Source organism: Malus domestica, chromosome 10, assembly GCF_042453785.1.
Source record: "Malus domestica chromosome 10, GDT2T_hap1".
NCBI classification, from domain to species: domain Eukaryota; kingdom Viridiplantae; phylum Streptophyta; class Magnoliopsida; order Rosales; family Rosaceae; genus Malus; species Malus domestica.
Window position 1 is genome coordinate 18,125,555 of NC_091670.1, and position 19,868 is coordinate 18,145,422.

Consider the following 19,868-nt stretch of genomic DNA (forward strand, 5'->3'; position numbering starts at 1 on the left):
GCATAGTGAAGTGAGGTGAGTCTTGGAACATTTCAAATATTTCGCCACTAATGTCATATCGTGGACCTCCAAGATATTGCGATATCCCTAATGGTAAAGACATAACTATTTAGGGATGTGCCTTGTGCGGGTTTGATAAGTAAGCAGCGTCGACAAAACAAATAAGGCAAGCATTATTCTGAGGATTAAGAAGGTCAAATCAGATCTACTCGGGATGCGTTGGGATTAGCCCAAATTCGTAGTACCTTCAGGGTAGCCAGAAAACGTCTTTAAAACCAATTCAGTGGTTGCGTGTAGGCGTGATGCTGCATCTTTACCAACAAATCAACATCGAATGAGATGTCATTTCTAATGCAATGAGCTAAGTACAACAAAGCGCAAAGTTGAATTCAAATATGGAACTTTGGATTCCATAACTTCTTCAAGGGTCTCATTTGATTACAGTGTATGGAAGATCATAGGTATACTCAAAAGGTAACACCTTCAAGGTGTAGTTCAACTGGTAAAGTACCGTCAGAACAATGCTTCAACTTCAGGTCAAGGCATAAACGAGTTTTCCAAGATCCTTCATCTCAAATTCTGTCTTTAGATGCAAGGTAGTTTTCTTAAGCTCTTTTAGAGCTTTAGTAAGATTCATGTCATTGACATAAATTGTAACTCTAGTAATTCGGGATAAGACTTCATAGTTTAACACGCAAGGGCGTAATTCATATCCCTGACTGATCAAATAACCACTTAGATAGGTATACCACATCCGCTAGATTGCTTCAATCCATAATTGAACGCCTCAAACAAGTTGAAAGGGTGTTCCGTGGTTTAGAACTATTTGAACCAATCCATGTAATTCTTCTTGAACTTACATGTCAATCTTCGTATTACTATCCCCATGGAGAAACACTAACCATATTTCATAAATCTGCTATCAATCACAGGGTTTGAGAGAAACCTTACGCCGTAAGGCGTGTATCATATCTCATTATTTCATTCATCTCATTACGATTCCTTTCCCACTAGTAACACAATAGGGTTACCTTGGGTAATGTAGGAACTATAGGTCCAAAACACACTTTGGTAAGGAATTTAACCTGGATTGTGATTTCGGCTGTTCAATAAGTTCTACGTTGTCACTAATCAACGGAACACGGTTCGATATCGATACTTTTCATTTATGTCAGTAGCTACCATATAAGTGAAAACATCATCTCATCCAAACTAGTATAATGGACCAAGAACTTTAAGTCTTGGGAGTAATCCGAATTAATCTCATAAGATGGAAATGATTTGAGACAGTGATCGAGTATATATTCATTTTGTGTCATGTCTTCCTCTTTTAGGGAAGTGAATCTTATGAACCGAGTGATTTTTCGTGCTTCAGGTCAAGTTAGATTGATTGGCTATCCGCCAATCTACCGGACCGTCCAATAGGGGCGGCCAAATCGTTCAACAGGGACAGCGTATCGTTTGGGGATGTTGACTCAACGTCCGTTAAATACCTATATCATTGCAGGCTTATTTACAGCTGGTATATGATCTCGTCACTTTAGCTAGATCAGAAGACTGCGTTTGGAGTAACATTCTGAAAGCTAGAATACATCGCACTTGCTTATCACACTTGTGCGGTATGAGGATCAAGATTATGAGACATAGTGGGCAACGTCCACGCAAATTCACGTCGTTCTACAAGAACATTGAGGTTCTTATCTCCCCTTAATGGTGAGAAGATTGTCTAATTGAAGTGACAATCCACAAAATGAACAGTAAAGAGATTGCATGCAAGGGCTCTAAAAAGCTAATGTGAAGAAGAATCATGATCGACAAAGATTCACAACCTTCTTTGAGGACCCATATTGGTATGTTGCGGTGGCGCAACGTGGCACAGGGAATGCACACCTAAATGTGTAACTATGAAATGTCAGGTTCATACCTAGTAACCAACTATAACGTCAAATATGTTGGGTGGCAATAAGCCTCAAGGCGGACCAACATAGCTGCCTAGAAGATTGCATAGCCTTAGGCAGAAACAAAAAGTTTGGTGCGTTCACCAAGGTCCAGTCGATCATTTAAATTATGGTTTATGATCACTTTGCGAAGCTGTTTTGGGGTGAACATGAGAATTTGATGTTCACATATAAACCAAAAGATGTGTAAAACTTATCGAAAAACCATCAATATAAACTCTCGACATTATCCAGTCTTCCAGACTTTATGGGATAAATAGGGTGGTAAACCCTTAAATCAGTCAGGAGGTTTACCATCAATGTGTGTGGACAAACATGTGGCCAGCTTGTCGATTCATCAACCGAAACTAAAAGTATTTATATGGTCCCCATTTTGGTTGAATTAGTCCACATATGTTCCCTTGAATCCACTGTGAAAGAGGCACATTTCGTATCTTTGTGAGGGATGATATAGAAATCAAATTTCCCAAACGAGCAAGCTTGGCAAAGTCTGCTTGTAAGCACATGGTCCTGACTTCGGGTAAAGAGATGCGTCGTAACATCATTATTCGACCTAAGTGTCCCAAACAATCGTGTCAAGTCAAGTAAACTGTTCAATCACCAGGCTCTAAGCCGGCCACATGTGGTGTGTTCCCAGCTGAAAGACAACCTATTGGCCCCAAAGAAAAGCTTCAGGCTTATTTTTGGAGGTGGTGCAAAGATATTTCACTCTATTTTCCATCAGTGGTTTCATTCATGATTATTGTCATCTTGAATATCCTTAAAACTCAACGACGTTCTTCCGAAACGGGGAGAATATAAGGTCTCTTAAATGGTAATTTAGTACCATTCATACAACGAGGAGTGTGCTAATAGCCCCTAATCAGGTTGGATAAGCCTGAAGTCATTGCCAGAGAGGTGATTTAGGTATAAAGTTAGTGTGCATAGTATCATATTCATCCTAACAACTAACTTTCCCATATTTGTACCTATACACGTGTTTAATTGAATTCGGTCACACGTATACAAGAAATATGATTCAATTAACTTATATTCAACTACAATATCAATAAGATTATCCATAACTAAATCAAACACCAAATGTGAATCCAAGTTACTAAGAGGATTTGGCCAACAAGGCTATTCATGCCAAAATTCTGCTCTTCTAACGGTGTTCGGTGAAGCAAAATTAACCTCACATATTGACTACGAGAATGGTACTCCTCTACGATATTGGTAGGGGCACTAACATATGTGTAACCAATGATATATTCCATCCGGATGGAAGTAGATTCTGCAGGATTGAGGTTCGGGAACAATATCCCTTATTCTTGAAGTTTTAGGTCTTAGGTGCCAAAAATCACACTTCAGGCGTGATGTCACACCTTGGCAGGCCTTGATTCTACCATACGTTGTAAAAACAAACTTGAAATTGGATTGTGAGAGAGACAGACCCATGCTTGGGTTCGATAGGCTCTAGCCGAAGTTGGAGGGGTCTGTTCGATAGGCCTCTGCCGAAGCAGAGCACTAGAGTTCAATGCACCTCTGCCAAAGCAGAGCATGCCTTTCGGTGCATCCTGCCAAAGCAAGGCACCACCATTCGGTTGAATCCAACCAAAGCTGAGTCTGTACCGTTTTCTCACATTTATGGTAGTCAATCTGAGAATTTGGTAAACTTCCACTCTCTACACTACTGCTTTAAGAGCAAGTTAGAAACAATGAAGGATGAGAAAAAGTATTCTCGAGTAGAAATTTTGTTAGATTTATAAACTTTAGAATCGTACTCATTCATGGACGTAATCATGGTGTGCTTCAGGCACTATCTTTCTTGATTAAATGGGTCATAAAAGCAAGCCAAAGAGCCATGGAATCCTCATTTGGGAGGTATTTCCATTGGTTATGCTTAGAGCATAAGTCTTCGAGTGAAGATCATGGTGAAGGCTTATTGCTCTTCCATGCCATTATTGGCTTCAATGGTTACTCAGTTTCTTGATAGTCAAGTGAAGTGTCACGTCTTGTATCCACATAAAGTGGTTTCTATTATAAACGTCCAAATAAGTGAAATTGAACTTGTTACGATTCGACAGTCCACTGAATGGAGGGAATAAGATTGTGATTGGTGCATCAAAGTTAAAACATTCGGGTTCTAAGACATGGTTTTCATAAAAAACGTTGGGTTTTCATAGGTGTATTGTTTTATGAAAACTTTGGGCTTCAAAAGCACTAAATTTAAACTACAGGTTCAATTTAGTTTATGAACATTTAGTTCATAAAAGAGAGGTTCCTGCAAGAACACAGAATACAATATACAACTAAGTGTAGTAGATTTGGGTTGCTTCAGAAACTCAAGTGTGAGTGTTTCAGGACTACAAAAGTGAGTCAACGATTCAAAGAAAAGAAATAATTTATTGAATCGTTAATGGCCAATAAGTGAACTTCCAGTCAATAATTTTGGATTAATTGTCAAATTAATGGACTGCTGGTCACTTTAATTAATTTAATAGATCGTAACCATCCATGTCTGGCTGCAGGCCACGTGCTGGTTCTGGGAAAGAGCCCAGCAGCTTCTTGAATTGTAAGTCTATAGCTGATTAGGAAATAAGTTATGTATCAATTTGTGTATTCACTTGTGTTAAAATACCAAGTGTGCAGCTCCATTGTTGTAAGACAAATAATGCCAGGTGTAATGATCCTACCAATTAGCTAGATGTAAGGATGAGATTGTTTTGTAAAGAGAAAGAATCCACCTTGGATTCTAACGGTTATGTAAGCACCGAGTGTGTGAGTTGTAGAGAGAGAGTTGAAATGCTCTGCTAGATTTTACAGAGAGTGAAAACTATGACAACCCGTCCCTAATTTTACGTTTTATAAATTTTAAAAGTATGAATTGACGAAAATGCCCTAGAGGCAAGGATTTTGACTTCCATTGACCATGAGTCATTCTTTTGGAGTATTTGCATAGTAATCATTGCCACGAATGCATAAGTGAAAGCTGTTTGCTAGTCTGGATTATAACGATATAGTTACGGATGTTTGAAATCGTTTTACTAAACTATAGGTTTTGAATTAATTAAACTCCCACTATGTGGGAATGAGAACCAATTAGGGGCTTGGTTTCAGCCCAATCAGGAATATGTTGTTGACGAGACCAATTAAATTAAAAGAGTAATGGACCAATCAGAAATTAGGGAGGAAATAGGGACCAATCAGGAAAGGGAGAGAAAGCTCTCACCATTCCCTTCGACTCGTACACCAGCGTAGCAACCCATTTCGACCCAAAGTGATTTCCAGCCACCTCCACTATTTTTTTAGGCCAACTACACCTATCCATCACCTGCAGCCTCTTCCACAACCTCTCATCTACCATTTTCGCCTAAGATCGAAGGGTTTTAGGTCCTATTTCATGTAGAACTTCACCGGAGCATCAGAGATGCTCGACGGCGATTCCTTTGTTCCGATGAGTTGCACCACCCACTACCTTTAATCAATTCCCTTGGACCCAGGAACAAGACCCAACTAGTGGTAGGGGAGTGGGAACACCGAGGAAGGAGAATCGAAGAACACTCACCTTAAGGCTTCCGGCTGGTTCGAGCTAAATTTGGGCTTTTCCTGGCCAAATTGGACTTGGCCATAAGTATAAAACTTTCTTTACTCATTGAGATATTCATTTTTGTAAAATTTGAGAATTTTTTTGAGATGGTTGAATTTTCCGCCGAGTAGGGATTGTCGATCGCCACGTGTGGTGGCACGTAGACCGAGGCACCCCCTGACCTTCCTAGGCTAAATTTGATACCCCAATTTTATATGGGAAATCTAATTGATGAAATGTCATCGATTGAACATAGTTTTGAAAGAGACTGCCATTTGATTCTTATATGAATCGACGATCCGACCGTTGGATTGTCACCAAACCTTAATACATTATATTACGTAATATTTGAGAAAAATAGGAACTTATTGATTAGGAATCCCACCTACAGATCTTCCCAAATTAGATTTGTAAGTTCGTAAAATAAAACGTCGACCACCACTTAATTTTAGCAATTAGCGGTGATCGGAACGTTGGATTGTTCCGAAACTCTAGGATGTTATTCTAGAAGCTTATTGAAAATTTTGGGAAGTTATGGATCGGAAATCCAAGGTGTGGATCTTTCGAATTGAGTTACTTACGGTTGTGGACCCTACTGTCAACCTTTGACCGATGATTGACTTTTTGTCAAATGTGTTTCAAATCATTCTACAATGTCCTTGGGGATGTGTTTTATGTAAGTTATGTGTTCTATCAATAAGGATTCTGAAATGTGATTTGATAATTGTTCTAGGCGTCGATTGTTCGAGATGCCTCGATATTCATGCTTGGGAGTTGTAGTGCAGACTCCAAGTGAATGAGTCTTTTCCTTTTTATAGTTATATATATATGATTAATAGTTTCATAAATGCTTTTGGATTGATTTATGCATTTCATGCCATGATTAAATTATGCTATGTGAAATGTTGCATTGTGGTGAGATGCTAAAATAATCCTACGGGATGTGCAGGTAAGTTCAGGTAAGTTTATTATGGTGATTACACTTATTGAATCATTATGACATGCATATATTCATGTAGTGCTACGATCACGTGAAGTCAGCGCTATGCATAGATTGATGAGCCATAGCGCTGACTTCACAAGTCGCATTAGGCAACTTCGACTTGTGTGCTAGCATAGATTGATGAGCCATAAGTGCAGTAGTACAGGTCACTTTAGGTGACTCCGACTTGCGTGCTAGTATGGACTATTGAGCACATCATTATATTTATATTGCTGATGTGATACCGTGTTGTGGCTTCTGGACTTACTATCAATTTGCATTTGATATCATACCTATATGTAGTATGATTTTCTGGAAACTATACATGTTTTACGATGAGGGGTTATGACGTTTTTAAAGGTTTTTATTAAAACTTTATTTTCAGGCCCACTTACCTTTATTTTTCGCGCCTCCAGATTTTAGCCGCTGAACGTTTGTATCGACAAGGATTCTTGGCGAATCTCAATTTAGGTGGCTACCTCTAAGGGTCTAATCCTCATCCACTCTACTGTACTTTACTTATGCTCTGATGTCACGTGTGAAATGGGTTCATTCTTGCTCACCAGCGCACTCTTATATTTAGGCACTTTTAGATTTAAATTTATTTACATTTTCCACATCACTACAGTTTATGGCTTCATCACCTTCCAGATATCGGCCAGCATAGCTTGATTCGGAGTCCTAGTGGACATACCGGGTCGTGGTGTGTCAAAAACCCTTCGAAAATTCTTCCATTGCTATCCCTCTTATTTTGTTTTTCGATTGTTCATATCATAACCAGACTTTAAAACCAAATCACAACATGGCCTCAGAGCCAGGTTCGATCATTTGAATTTGGGCATAAAACTATGAATTCTCATAGTTGAATCGAAGCTTGGTGAAGGTCGTCGGAGCTCCATTACCATCTAAGAAGAGTATTCAACTCATTTAGACCAAAGATGTTTGGATCTGAAGGTTTAGAAGTGAGAACTCCAATTTTCTCTGGTGAGAACTACGAGTTAAATTCTCATTGAATCGCATGGATTGTGGAATCTAGTTGAAAAGGGAGTATAATTCTCGATTTAAAGAAGAAAAAGAAGGTTGAAGAATCATCAGAGGATGAGGTAGATGATGAAATGGCTGCTATGTTGATGAAATATGCAAAGGCTCTAGGAATTATTTAGAATGCAGTCTCTGATCAAATTTTTTCTCGAATTGCCAATGCTGAATCAGCAAAGATAGCATTGGATATGTTATATGGACAGTATCATGGTGGCAATCAAGTGAGGTCTATGAAACTGCAAAACCTTAGGTGTGTGTTTAAATATGCTAGAATCTGTGATGATGAATCTCTGTCTGGATATCTTACAAGACTAAATGATTTGATTAATCAGATGAAAACATTTGGTGAAATTATTTCAAATGAAAGGCTTATGCAAAAGGTTTTGATTAGTTTTAGTAAACCATATGATCCTATATGTTTAGTTATTGAGAATACAAAATGTTTGGAGACTGTAGAATTGCAGTAAGTTATTTCAATTTTGAAAAGCCAAGAACAACGGTTCAATTTGCACATTATTGACACAACTAATAGACCTTTTGTCTCACTCTCTTTGAATCCAAAAGAACAAAACAAAAGTGATGCTCATTCTAATTCATCCAGATTTCAAAAAAAAATGGAATTCCAAGGGTAAGAAATGGGAATCAAAACCAAGTTTCAATATAGATCTTCTATGAATAACTACCAGAATGTGAATTCATCTCAATCAATGAGCCAAGAGGTTACAAAACCTCAATGCAAGGTGTGTTCTAAGTATCACTTTGGTGAGTGCAGACACAAAGAGAAACCCAAATCTTTCAATTGTGATAAGTTTGGGCATTTGGCTAGAGAGTGTATTGTAGCAAAGGCAATGCAAAAGGAAAATCATACAAACCAAATGGATGTGTCTGGAAATATGTTCTATGCCAACAATGCAACTGTTGAGACTAAAGTAAATGGAGAATGGTACATTGACAGTAGTTGTAGAAACCATATGACATGGAATGTGGAGCTGCTTATTGATGTGAGGACCAATGTTGCAGGCAAGGTTCAAATGACAACTAGAGATATTGTAAATGTTGCAGGAATGGGATCCTTGGTTATTGACACAAACAAGGGAAAAAAGTATGTTAGAGAAGTAATGTACCTAAAATTTGCTCAATGTTGGTCAAATGGATGAACATGGATATTTCTTGGTATTTAGTGTATGAATGTGTAATGTGTTTGATGGTCCATCACTACATTGCTTGGCCATTAAAATGAAGAAGAAAGTGAACATATGTTATCCACTGACTCTTTTACCTGAGAACCAAATTGCATTGAAATAAAGTGTCACTCATTCTACTGAGATTTAGCATAAGAGACTCGGACATCTACGTTTTGGTGGCCTCAAGCAATTGAGTGACAAAGACATGGTTCATGGATTGCCCTAACTTGAAGACCACAGTGGTGTCTGTGAAGGCTATCAATATGGGAAGCAACATAAAGAAGAGTTTCCAAGAAAACAAGTGCAAAGGGCTAATGCTCCACTTGAACTCATCTATGTTGATCTATGTGGACTTCTGAAAAATGATTCAATTGCTGGAAATAAGTACTTTATGCTCTTGATAAATGATCTTACTAGAATGACTTGGGTGTATTTCTTAACATCCAAATTTGAAGCATTCAATTGTTTTAGAAAGTTCAAAGCTATGACAAAATTGCAAAGTGGATTCAATATTACGTGCCTGAGAAGGGATAGAGAAGGAGAGTTCAAGTCATCTGAATTTGATCTGTTTTGTGAGAGAGAATGGATACAAAGACAGTTTACTCTAGCATATACTCCACAGCAAAATGGAGTGGTAGAGAGAAAGAATATAACTGTGATTGAGATGGCAAAATCTATGTTACATCATAAGCGAATGCTATATTATCTCTGGGCTAAAGTAATTCATACATCAATGTATATACTGAATAGGTGTCCCACAAAGGCTTTGGATAATATCACACCTTTTAAAGCTTATTTTGGAAGAAAACCAAGCATTGCTCACTTAAGGATATTTGGTACGCTATGCTATGTGCATGTTCCAAGTGAACACAGACATAAACTTCAGCCTAAAAGTTCCAAATGAGTATTTGTGGGATATGCAACCTATGAAAAAGGGTGTAGGGTGTTTGATCAAATACCTAAGAAACTTGTCTTGTCAAGAGACATTGTTCTTGATGAAGAAGTTGCTTGGAATTGGGAAGATAATTCAGATCAACCTTTTCACACTACTGGAAGATTTGCTTATGGTAGTGCTAGTATTGAAAGCAATGAAAGTATAGTCTTGTCTCCTGTATCACCTGCATCACCTTTATCTAGAAGAGCTCTTATTATTGGAGACTCTGGAACTCAATCTAAGCTTCTCACTTTAGGTGAATCTACAAGCACTTCAAGCCTGAATGAGAAATATAGTTAAGCATTTGATCATGCACCATTGAAATGGAGGAAACTAGATGAGGTACTAGCTCAGTGTAATCTTTGTATCATGGATCCAAACAAATATGAAGATGTTAAACAAGATGAGTCTTGGTTGAAAGCAATGGACAATGAGTTGTTCATGATTGGGAAGAATAGTACCTGGAAGCTTGTTGATAGACCAACTAAAAAACCTGTCATAGGGGTTAAATGGGTCTACAAAACCAAGCTAAATCTTGATGGTTCAGTGTTGAAAAATAAAGTAATGTTGGTTACAAAGGGCTATGCACAAAAGCCTGGATTTGATTACAATGAAACCTATGCTCTAGTTGCTAGATCGGATATTATCAGGACTCTAATAACATTGGCTGCACAAAAGAACTGGAAATTGTACTAGTTAGATGTAAAGTCAACTTTCTTAAATGGACTATTACAAGAAGTCTATGTTGAACAACCTGAAGGATTTGTAGTCAAAGGCAAGGAAGACAAGGTCTACTAACTACATAAACCTCTTTATGGTCTAAAGCAGGCACCAAGGGCTAGGTATGGAGAAATAGACATTAGTTTCTCACAATGTGGTTTTGAGAAAAGCTTGATGAACCAACACTATACATAAAGGCAAGGGGAGTAGACATTTTGATTGTCGCCATATATGTGGATGATATAGTCCACATTGGCAGTTGTAAATTGATACTGTAAGAGTTCAAGGAAGACATGAAAAAGAAATATAAGATAACAGACTTGGGACTCCTTCGTCATTTTCTTGGGATAAGAATAATTCAAACTAACTCAAGTATCTTCATTCATTAGAAAAAATATGGAAGTTCTTTGTTGAGCAAGTTTGGGTTAAGTGAAGGAAAGTTTGTGACAACTCCTCTTGTAACAATTGAGACGCTAACTAAAGATGATGGAAGTGGACCTGTGAGTGAAGAAATGTATAAGAGCATTGTGGGAAGCCTATTATATCTCACTGCAACAAGGCCAGACATAATGTATGCAACAAGTTTATTAGCTAGGTTTATGCATTATCCTACTAATACACAGTATGGAACTACAAAGAGAGTGCTCAGATACATCAAGGGAACCCTAAACTATGGTCTAGAATATGTGAAAGGAAGAAAAGCTTACTTAATTGGCTATTGTGATAGTGATTGGGGTGGTTCATTAGAGGATAGCAAGAGTACATCATGGTTATCTTTTGGCAGTGGTGTGTTCTCTTGGGCTTCAGTTAAGCAAAGTTGTGTTGCATCAACTGCAGAGGCTGAATATATAAATGCATCTGAAGCCACAGCTCAGGCAATATGGTTGAGGTTTTTTCTAGAGGATTTTGGAGAATTGCAAATTGAAGCAACCCCTCTTCACTATGACAACACTTCTGCCATTGTCATTACCAAGAACTTTGTGTTTCATCAAAAGACCAAGCACATTGATAAGAGATATCATTTTATCAAAGATGCATTGCAGGAAGGCATCATTGACTTAGTGTATTGTCCCACTAAAGAGTAATTGGCATACATCTTCACAAAGCCACTTGCAAATGATCGATTCAATTTTCTCAGAAATATACTTGGAGTGAAATCAGCTTTAGACTTAAAAGGGAGTGTTGAATTGTAAGTCTATAGCTGATTAGGAAATAAGCTGTGTATCAATTTGTGCATTCACTTGAGTTAAAATACCAAGTGTGCATCTCTATTGTTGTAAGACAAATAATGACAGTTGTAATTATCTTAGCAACTACCTAGCTATAAGGCTGAGATTGTTTTGTAAGTAGAGAGAATCCACCTTGGATTCTAACGATTATGTAAGCATCGAGTGTGTGAGTTGTAGAGAGGGAGATGAAATGAAAATGCTCAACTAGATTTTGCAGAGAGTGAAAACCCTTCGAAGATTCTTCCATTGTTATCCCTCTTATTTTGTTCTTCAATTGTTCATATCATAACCAGACTTTAAAACCCAAATCACAACACAACCAAGCTACTAGTTTTGGGTGACAAAAGGCACAGGGAGCATAGGCCCAGCACGGGGCTAGCCTGGTATAGGTGCGAGGGAAGCCCAACCAAAGGCTGGCTTCGTTTAGGCCGATTATAGGCGAGCCCAGCCATTTAGGCTGACTTTGGTAATCACGGGCCAAGACAGATGGCAAGCCCAACAAGTAAAGCTTGCTGCAAGAAGGCGAGGTCCATGAGGGCAAAGCCTAGCAAGCTTAAGCTTGCTGCAGGCGTGGTGGGCCGAGGCAGGGTAAAGCCCATCAAAACTTTGAGGGCCTGCTGGTAGAGTTATGGCTTCAAGCCCATTTGGAGACCAACCCAGGTCGATGCCTGGTGCTGTGCAAGGCATCGAAATCTAGGGTTAATAACCCTACTTTCTTCTAAATTAATTTTGATACTTTGACTCACAAATTCCACATAGCATAATTGCGTATTGCAGAAACAAATATGTTGACAAAATATATGAAATATATATAATTAAAAGGGACATATAAATACAAAGGGTTCATGCATCATGGGAAATGTTTTCATGCTTCACGGTCGTTTCAAATATCTTAATTTATTTTAAAAGAACTTGATTGGCAGAAAACAACTGAGCCTTTGAATTTATAGAAGATCCTTCTCGGAAAGTTTTGCATCTCCAATATGTTGTATCACATCCAACAAAGAAAAATTAAATTGAATCAATAGCATGTACATCAATTCAATAAAATAATAAATTAATCATAAAAAGAATGATTAAACATAATACTCCCTTGATTGAAGAACAAACTCTATGTAGCGCAGTATCAAGAGCGTGCTGATAATATGTTGTAAGCCTAATTTACTGAATTATATAAAGGATAGAGAGGGGGTGGGGCAGAGTAGAGAGAAATAGAGCGATGTGGAATTGTGAAGTTTATGTTATATCACCTCATTGTGCCTTTATTTATAGTACTAGGGAAGGTTAATTCATTACCCTAATAGGATTACAACTCTAATAGGATAATATCTAACCCTAGAGAATCTTCTAAAGATATCCCAAATATACTAGGATTACACAATCACATTCCTAATCTAATAGAACTACAAGAGTTAAAATTATATATGGAATCCAAATTTTAATAATTTTCCCAAATTTTCCCTGCGTTTCCCCTATTCCTTCATTAAAAGATAAACAAAAAAATATTTGTTAGGACTCTTGCTATGAAGGTGGGGGAGCACCAATTGTTGTTTATTATCAAAAGGCATCTCAATAGTTGATTTGGTTTTGACTGGTTTGACAATCTGCTTTATAGTGTTGGCAATTCAAATCTAATTATCATGGGCACAAATATTGTTTGCCGATGGGGCTTTCTTGCAGAGACGGCTATGCCAACAACTAATAAGTCCCCCATCCAACCAATTCTGAAAGCAAAGACTTTTTCTTTTGTGGTTTCACACCAATTGAAGATGTTCATCTTAGCCAAAACATATCTAAAAATTAGCAAGAAGTTATACCAAGAACGGCTGAAGATGTTTCAAAATAATCTTCTTGGTCGTTTGCTCCTCAAAAAAGGTTCTACCTCTACGCTAATGAAGACCAGTACTTTAAAATCTTGTTTAGAAGATGCATGTCGGCCTACAGCACCATGGAACCTTGTTCCTATAGGTTAAAGTTTTTTTTATATTCAGTTCAATATGGAAGATGATATGCAACGGGCATGGAGTGGTGGTATGTGTAATATTGCTACCAGTTTATTCAGGCTATTGAAATGAACGCCATATTTTCCACCACGTGATGTTCTCCCTCAAACTCATGCTCAGGTATAGATTTAAATATTCAATTTGAGTCAAGAATATTGGCATCCTAGACACTTGATGGAAATTGCGAGGGGTTGGCACTCCCTTACAACTAGATAAAGCTACAAGGGAAAGACAATATGGTTATTATGCACGTATATTAGTTGATGTTAATCTTGCAGATGATTTACCTACATCTCTTATGGTTGAAAAAGAAAGTCATGGCTTCCCAGTTCAAGTGGTTTATGAAAACTTACCATGTAAATGTTGTCACTGTGATTTGATTGGGCATTTGGTTAATAGTTGTAGACAACATAAACAGGTATCCAAAGGTCATTCTTGTAGCCGGACTCGAACGAGGTATGGTGGTAACATGGGGGACAATAAAATAAGAAATCATTCTCGGTGTTAACTGGAATATCATTCTAAAAAGGATATGGCAATACCAGTTAATGTTTTGAGTGGGTCACATGTTTCTGAACCTCTTCAACATGTTGATTAATTGTTACTGTTAGAATTCCTTTATCCCACATCGGTCAGAAGGCTTGAGAACAAGCCATTTATATATAATTACCCCACTCTAACTGACACCGAGGCCTTTTGTATTAAAACCCCACACCTAACGGATTAAGCAGGTGGCCAAGTAGGGACAGTGTCAGTGTCATTGGAGTGGGCCCATGGCCCGTCTACCTGAAATTTAACATGGTATCAGAGCCAAATGACGGGTCCGTACATCCACGGGAACGGGTGGGTCCCTTTTGGCCCCGCGCAAATGGGTGAGCCCCGACTTGGCTCCACATAGGCCAAGAGATGCCACGTGCATTGGCTCCATGTGGTTGTCGATGTGTGGAACTCCACGTGTGACCCATAAATAGGGTCTCACGTGAGGGGGAGTGTTAGAATTCCTTTGTCCCACATCGACTAGAAGGCTTGAGAACAAGCCATTTATATAGAATTACCCCACTCTAACTAACACCGAGGCCTTTTGTATTAAAACCCCACACCTGACGGATTGAGCAGGTGGCCAAGTGGGGACAGTATCGGTGTCGTTGGAGTGGGCCCATGGCCCGTCTACCTGAAATTTAAGATGGTATCAGAGCCAGGGGATAGGCTCATACATCCACGTGAACGAGTGGGTCCCCTTTAGCCCCGCGCAAATGGGTGAGCCCCGACTTGGCTCCACGTAGGTCAAGAGATGCCACGTGCATTGGCCCAGCGCGAAAGGGTAAGCCCTGACTTGGCTCCACATGGTTGTCAATGTGTGGAACTCTGCGTGTGACCCATAAAATGGGGTCTCACATGCGGGGGAGTGTTAGAATTCCTTTGTCTCACATCGGCCAGAAGGCTTAAGAACAAGCCATTTATATAGAATTACCCCACTCTAACTAACACCGAGGCCTTTTGTATTAAAAACCCACACCTGAAGGATTGAGCAAGTGGCCAAGTGAAGACAGTATCGGTGTCGTTGGAGTGGGCCCATGGCCCGTCTACCTGAAATTTAAGATGGTATCAGAGCCAGGGGACGGGTCCGTACATACATGTGAACGGGTGGGTCCCCTTTGGCCCCGCGTAAATGGGTGAGCCCCGACTAGGCTCCACGTAGGCCAAGAGATCACGTGCATTGGCTCAGTGCGAATGGGTAAGCCCCGACTTAACTCCACGTGGTTGCTGATATGTGGAACTCCAAGTGTGAGCCATAAAATAGGGTCTCACGGGCGGGGGAGTGTTAGAATTCCTTTGTCCCACATCAGCCAGAAGGCTTGAGAACAAGCCATTTATATATAATTACCCCACTTTAACTGACGCCGAGGCCTTTTGTATTAAAACCCCACACCTAACAGATTGAGAAGGTTGTCAAGTGGGGACAGTATTGGTGTCGTTGGAGTGGGCCCATGGCCCATCTACCTGAAATTTAAGAGTTACTGCCTTCAATACTAACGATGATGGGGCAATGGTTGATGATAATGATGAGCCTATTCTTCAGTCTCTGCTTGGTGGCGCCAATTGTCTCTAGTAAGGATAATAATGTCATTTTAGCTCATGATAAGGCTAATACTCTCATAAATCAAGTTCTTGAACAGGTGGTTGATGAGGCTTTAGGGAACATTGTTCAAGCTGTAATTAATTTTGAAAACGAAAAACATGGTGTCCAATCCCATGGGATATCTCATGTTAGCAATTCTATGACTGGATCATTGTTCTCAGATGGATTATATTCTCAAAATGGTAAGCATTTGGGCAACACTGATGTCCTAAATAATATTGGTCCAAGGGATCTTCATGACGACTCTAGTAGTCCTTATGGGTTTTGACATGTTGCGACATTGGCTAAGGATGTCATTGATATTGTTAATCATATAGACGGCTGTGATAAGGATGGTTTTACTCTTTTGTTGTCTAAGTCTTGATAAAAAAAAAAAACAAAAGCAGGTTGTCAAGCTCAATCAGCGTTCTAATAAACCCCATTCGAGTAGGGTCTATGAAATATCAGCTCGTTGTAAATGGAGATTCTTTTCCGAAATATATATGGCATTGGTAATGATGACTCTCAAACTGAACCATCTAACATATGTTGGTTGCATCACCCGGATTTGATTTGCATTGCAAATCCCATGGTGGCTTTTAATTCTATTTTAGCTGCTTTTGGGATACATTAAATTTATCTGCTTTTACTTTTAATTCTAGATGAACTCTTTCTCCTAATCTTTGGTTGCTAACATCTTCGACTTGTGCAAATTTTTTAGTTATTTCTATATCTGATCAATAGGTTACTGTTCGCTATACTTTTGATCATATCCTAAGTCAGTTCACCTTTGTTTATGCAAACATTTCATCTATTAAAAGAAGAGATTTATGGGCTGATCTTATTACTCTACGCTCACAGAAACAACTTCCATGGATGGCTATTGGTGATTTCAATGCTATATTTGGTGCCCACGAGCAGATGGGAGAAGGTAGACCGTCGCAGACTTCCTGCGCTGAGTTTAGTACCATGTCTGATTCTTGTAATTTTACTCACTTGAATACTTCTAGGGCAACTTTTACATGGCCTAATGGTTGGAAGTTTCATGGTCGCACAGAAAGAAGGCTAGATCGTTCTTTGTGTGATATAAGTTGGTTTGATTCTTGGCCTCACTCTAAATGCTTAGTGTTGCCAAATGTAGTCTCAGATCATAATCCTCTTTTTTTTTTTTTTCTGCTTCAAGAGTTTTGAGTAGTGGTTAATAGGGATTTTTACCACCTGCAAAAGTAGAGATAAAAATATTTAAAAATACTTGCAAGAGAACAAGGTAGTTGTAGCATAAACGGCTCAAGCAAGGTCATTTCCGCAGGGATTGAATGAATAATATGTATTTATACTAATTCTTAGCTAATTATTTGAAAACCAAGATTGGAAAAGGTTGATTTTGAATTTAAATGTAATAAAAATGTATTTAATAAAAGTAATTTAGGAAAAACAATTAGTAACCAATTAAGAATAAATCAAATAAAAAAGAAAAGGTTTTGAGAAATACATATGGAAAAGCACTAGGATTCTGCTATCCCCTTAACAATCTTATGTAGTTTTACCAATTACTTATGAATTATACATGCAACTTTGAATGTTAGGTTTTCCTAATGCATATTCTACTTGTGGTATTCAAGCTAGAACATATTTCAAACATGCAATCTGTTCATGGTAACTAGATCAAATATAAACATGCATGACTCATTATGCTTTGTGAAAACCCTTTGAAAAACCATGTAACCCCTAAGATGTGGTATTCGCCCTAGGTGAAATAACTACTATCAACCACAAGAAGCAATACTCAATCCACCGGTGGTATTCTGACCGAATTGCATCTGATTACTTGTCTAAACATCCGAATGGTACCTAAGCATTAAGGTATCGTTTGGTACGCAGACGGGACGGGACAGAATAGAGGTTCCATGTTATGTTTGGTACGCGCAAGATGGAATGGGACGAGTGTTCCGTTCTGCGTTTGGTACGCACTGGACAGAACGAAACCAAAAGATTGAATGACTAACTTACCCCTATTCCATTTGTTGTTTGGTACATTGTTTATGCGTGGGACGGGACGAGACAAACTTTTTTTTTTTTTAACTTGTTCATATTTGAACACATACATGCTTATCTATGATATATTTTTTACAGTAGCACATGGCTAAAGATATGTTATGCCATGATATATTTTATGCCATTTCTTGACTGAAGACATGGCAAAAGAAGCAAAACGAAAAACAATGGCAGAGAATTTAGAGAGAGAAAGTGAATGACTAAAGATTGTATTCCTTGAACAATGAATGAATTACATAGAGGTGTTTGTTATTTGTACAAGTTTCTCCAGAGCTCTTCACAGAAGAGACTTCTTCTTGCACAACCACTTGCGCTCCATCTACAGTTCGATTCTCCAACTCCCCAACTAGCACATCACAATGTGTTCATCTACAACACACAATTACAATTTTACAGAGTCATCAAAAACCCACCTCGAATCCTCTTCAAAGTTGCATGAAACAGAAGATGAAAGCCTTAAATAGTTAGCCAACAACGAAATCCTTAAAGACTGTTGCTGCACAACTATAACTCCAACTAATACAGCAAAGCCTTTCAAATTCAGGAAGCAAATTCTTTCCACCAAATCTAAAGCATTTAAGCAAAAAAATAAAGACTTGGCTTATCGCATTCTCTCACCTTTGCTTCAAATCCACTTCAAAAAACATCTAACCCAAAATATTATCACACTATATAAGAATCAAAACAAAATGGATCTGCAAACTCGCTCACTCTAAAGACTCGACGATTTGCAGCTCTAGTAGCATCACATCCAACTCAATCAATTGCTTCTGAAATAGTGAAAAAACCATGACAATGTGCAATCACTAAATACCCAATTCTCGAAATCACAAAAGAAGAACAACCCAATTGATAAATTGATGAAATTTTGCAGAATAACCAGTTTCAGAAGCCAAAATTGCATGAATGTAACAGTTCTTGCATCATAAAATAAAGGGAAAAAAAACCAAAATATCTAACACAAAAGCTCCAATTTAAGAGCAACCCAGAAACTCAAACTCAAAAAATTATCAAAAATTTTGAAGTACTAAAATTCAACCTAGAAAGAATAAAAGGAGGAAGACCCAGATTAAAGAACCAGCTTTTTCCATCATACAAAGCCAAGCTCGCAACCGAACCCACTAAATCGCACAGCTCGGAACCAGATCCAATTCTTTACAAACCAGAATCGTAATAAACCTTAAAAATCAGACTTTGTTCGTTTTCCCAAGCACAAGTTAAACTAGAGAAACCAAGAAAACTAACTTATTTTCTCATAATCATCCTATTTTGCCAGAACATTGAAATTTTCCATGGAAAAATCAAGAAAACGAACCTGGAGAAGCAGCGGCTATGAGAGAAGATCAAGATCGAACCTGGAGATGCAGCTGCTACGGGAGAGGATGAGGAGGAAGGCTACGGGAAAATGCAGCAGCACGCATAGAAGATGGAACGAAGAAGATAGAATTTTATTAACACGAATATGAACTTAAATTAAATTTGAATGATTTTGCTTTATAATATTTAATTTAATTGTTCCTTTTTCATGCTCAACTGGGGTTTCTTAATCCCCAAATTACTCAACTAAATGCGGCTTGCAATCTGGATCAGGTCGCTGAAGGAGCAAGAGCCAGAGGAGAATCTAAAATTATTGGTGTTGACATTAACCCTGATAAATTCATCAAAGGTTCTAGTTTATATTTAATCCAACAGAACCCAATCCAACAGAGGAAAATCCAAAACATAATCCAATCTAACAGAACTCAAAGACATCAGATTTGTAGATTTCAGCACATAAAAATCGAAACTTGAACACTGAAAAAAATGAATCCAGATAGAGAGATACCTCTAAATGTAGATCAAACCTGGAATGGAGATGCAGAGCTGAAGTTCATGGAGAGGCACACAAAGAGGATGAAGAGGAAGGTTGCGAAGGGGAGATGCAAGGATGAAGAACTTCAGCGGCAGAGAAGAGGAAGAGGAAGGATAGGGTTTGTTGTATGATTTAGAAGGTGTAAATATTGGAAAAGCTAAGGGGTATTTTTGTCTTAAAATTTATCATTTATGTGTTCCACAGGATGGAAAAACCCATTCCA

The 19,868-nt window shown here is 38.4% G+C and overlaps 1 long non-coding RNA gene across 3 annotated transcripts; it reads right to left on the reverse strand.

Moving 5' to 3' along the window:
• Window positions 1-17,986: 17,986 nt before the first annotated feature.
• Window positions 17,987-19,420, reverse strand: LOC103401309 (uncharacterized). 3 transcript variants are annotated; one of them, XR_011572239.1, is made up of 3 exons: window positions 19,109-19,395; window positions 18,505-18,563; window positions 17,987-18,162 (listed from the first exon to the last, which is right to left on the reverse strand). It is a non-coding gene; the product is annotated as an uncharacterized lncRNA (long non-coding RNA). The 3 variants fall into 3 exon arrangements; XR_011572238.1 differs by having other exon boundaries at window positions 18,412-18,563; window positions 19,109-19,389; XR_011572237.1 differs by lacking the exon at window positions 18,505-18,563 and having other exon boundaries at window positions 19,109-19,420.
• Window positions 19,421-19,868: the final 448 nt, after the last annotated feature.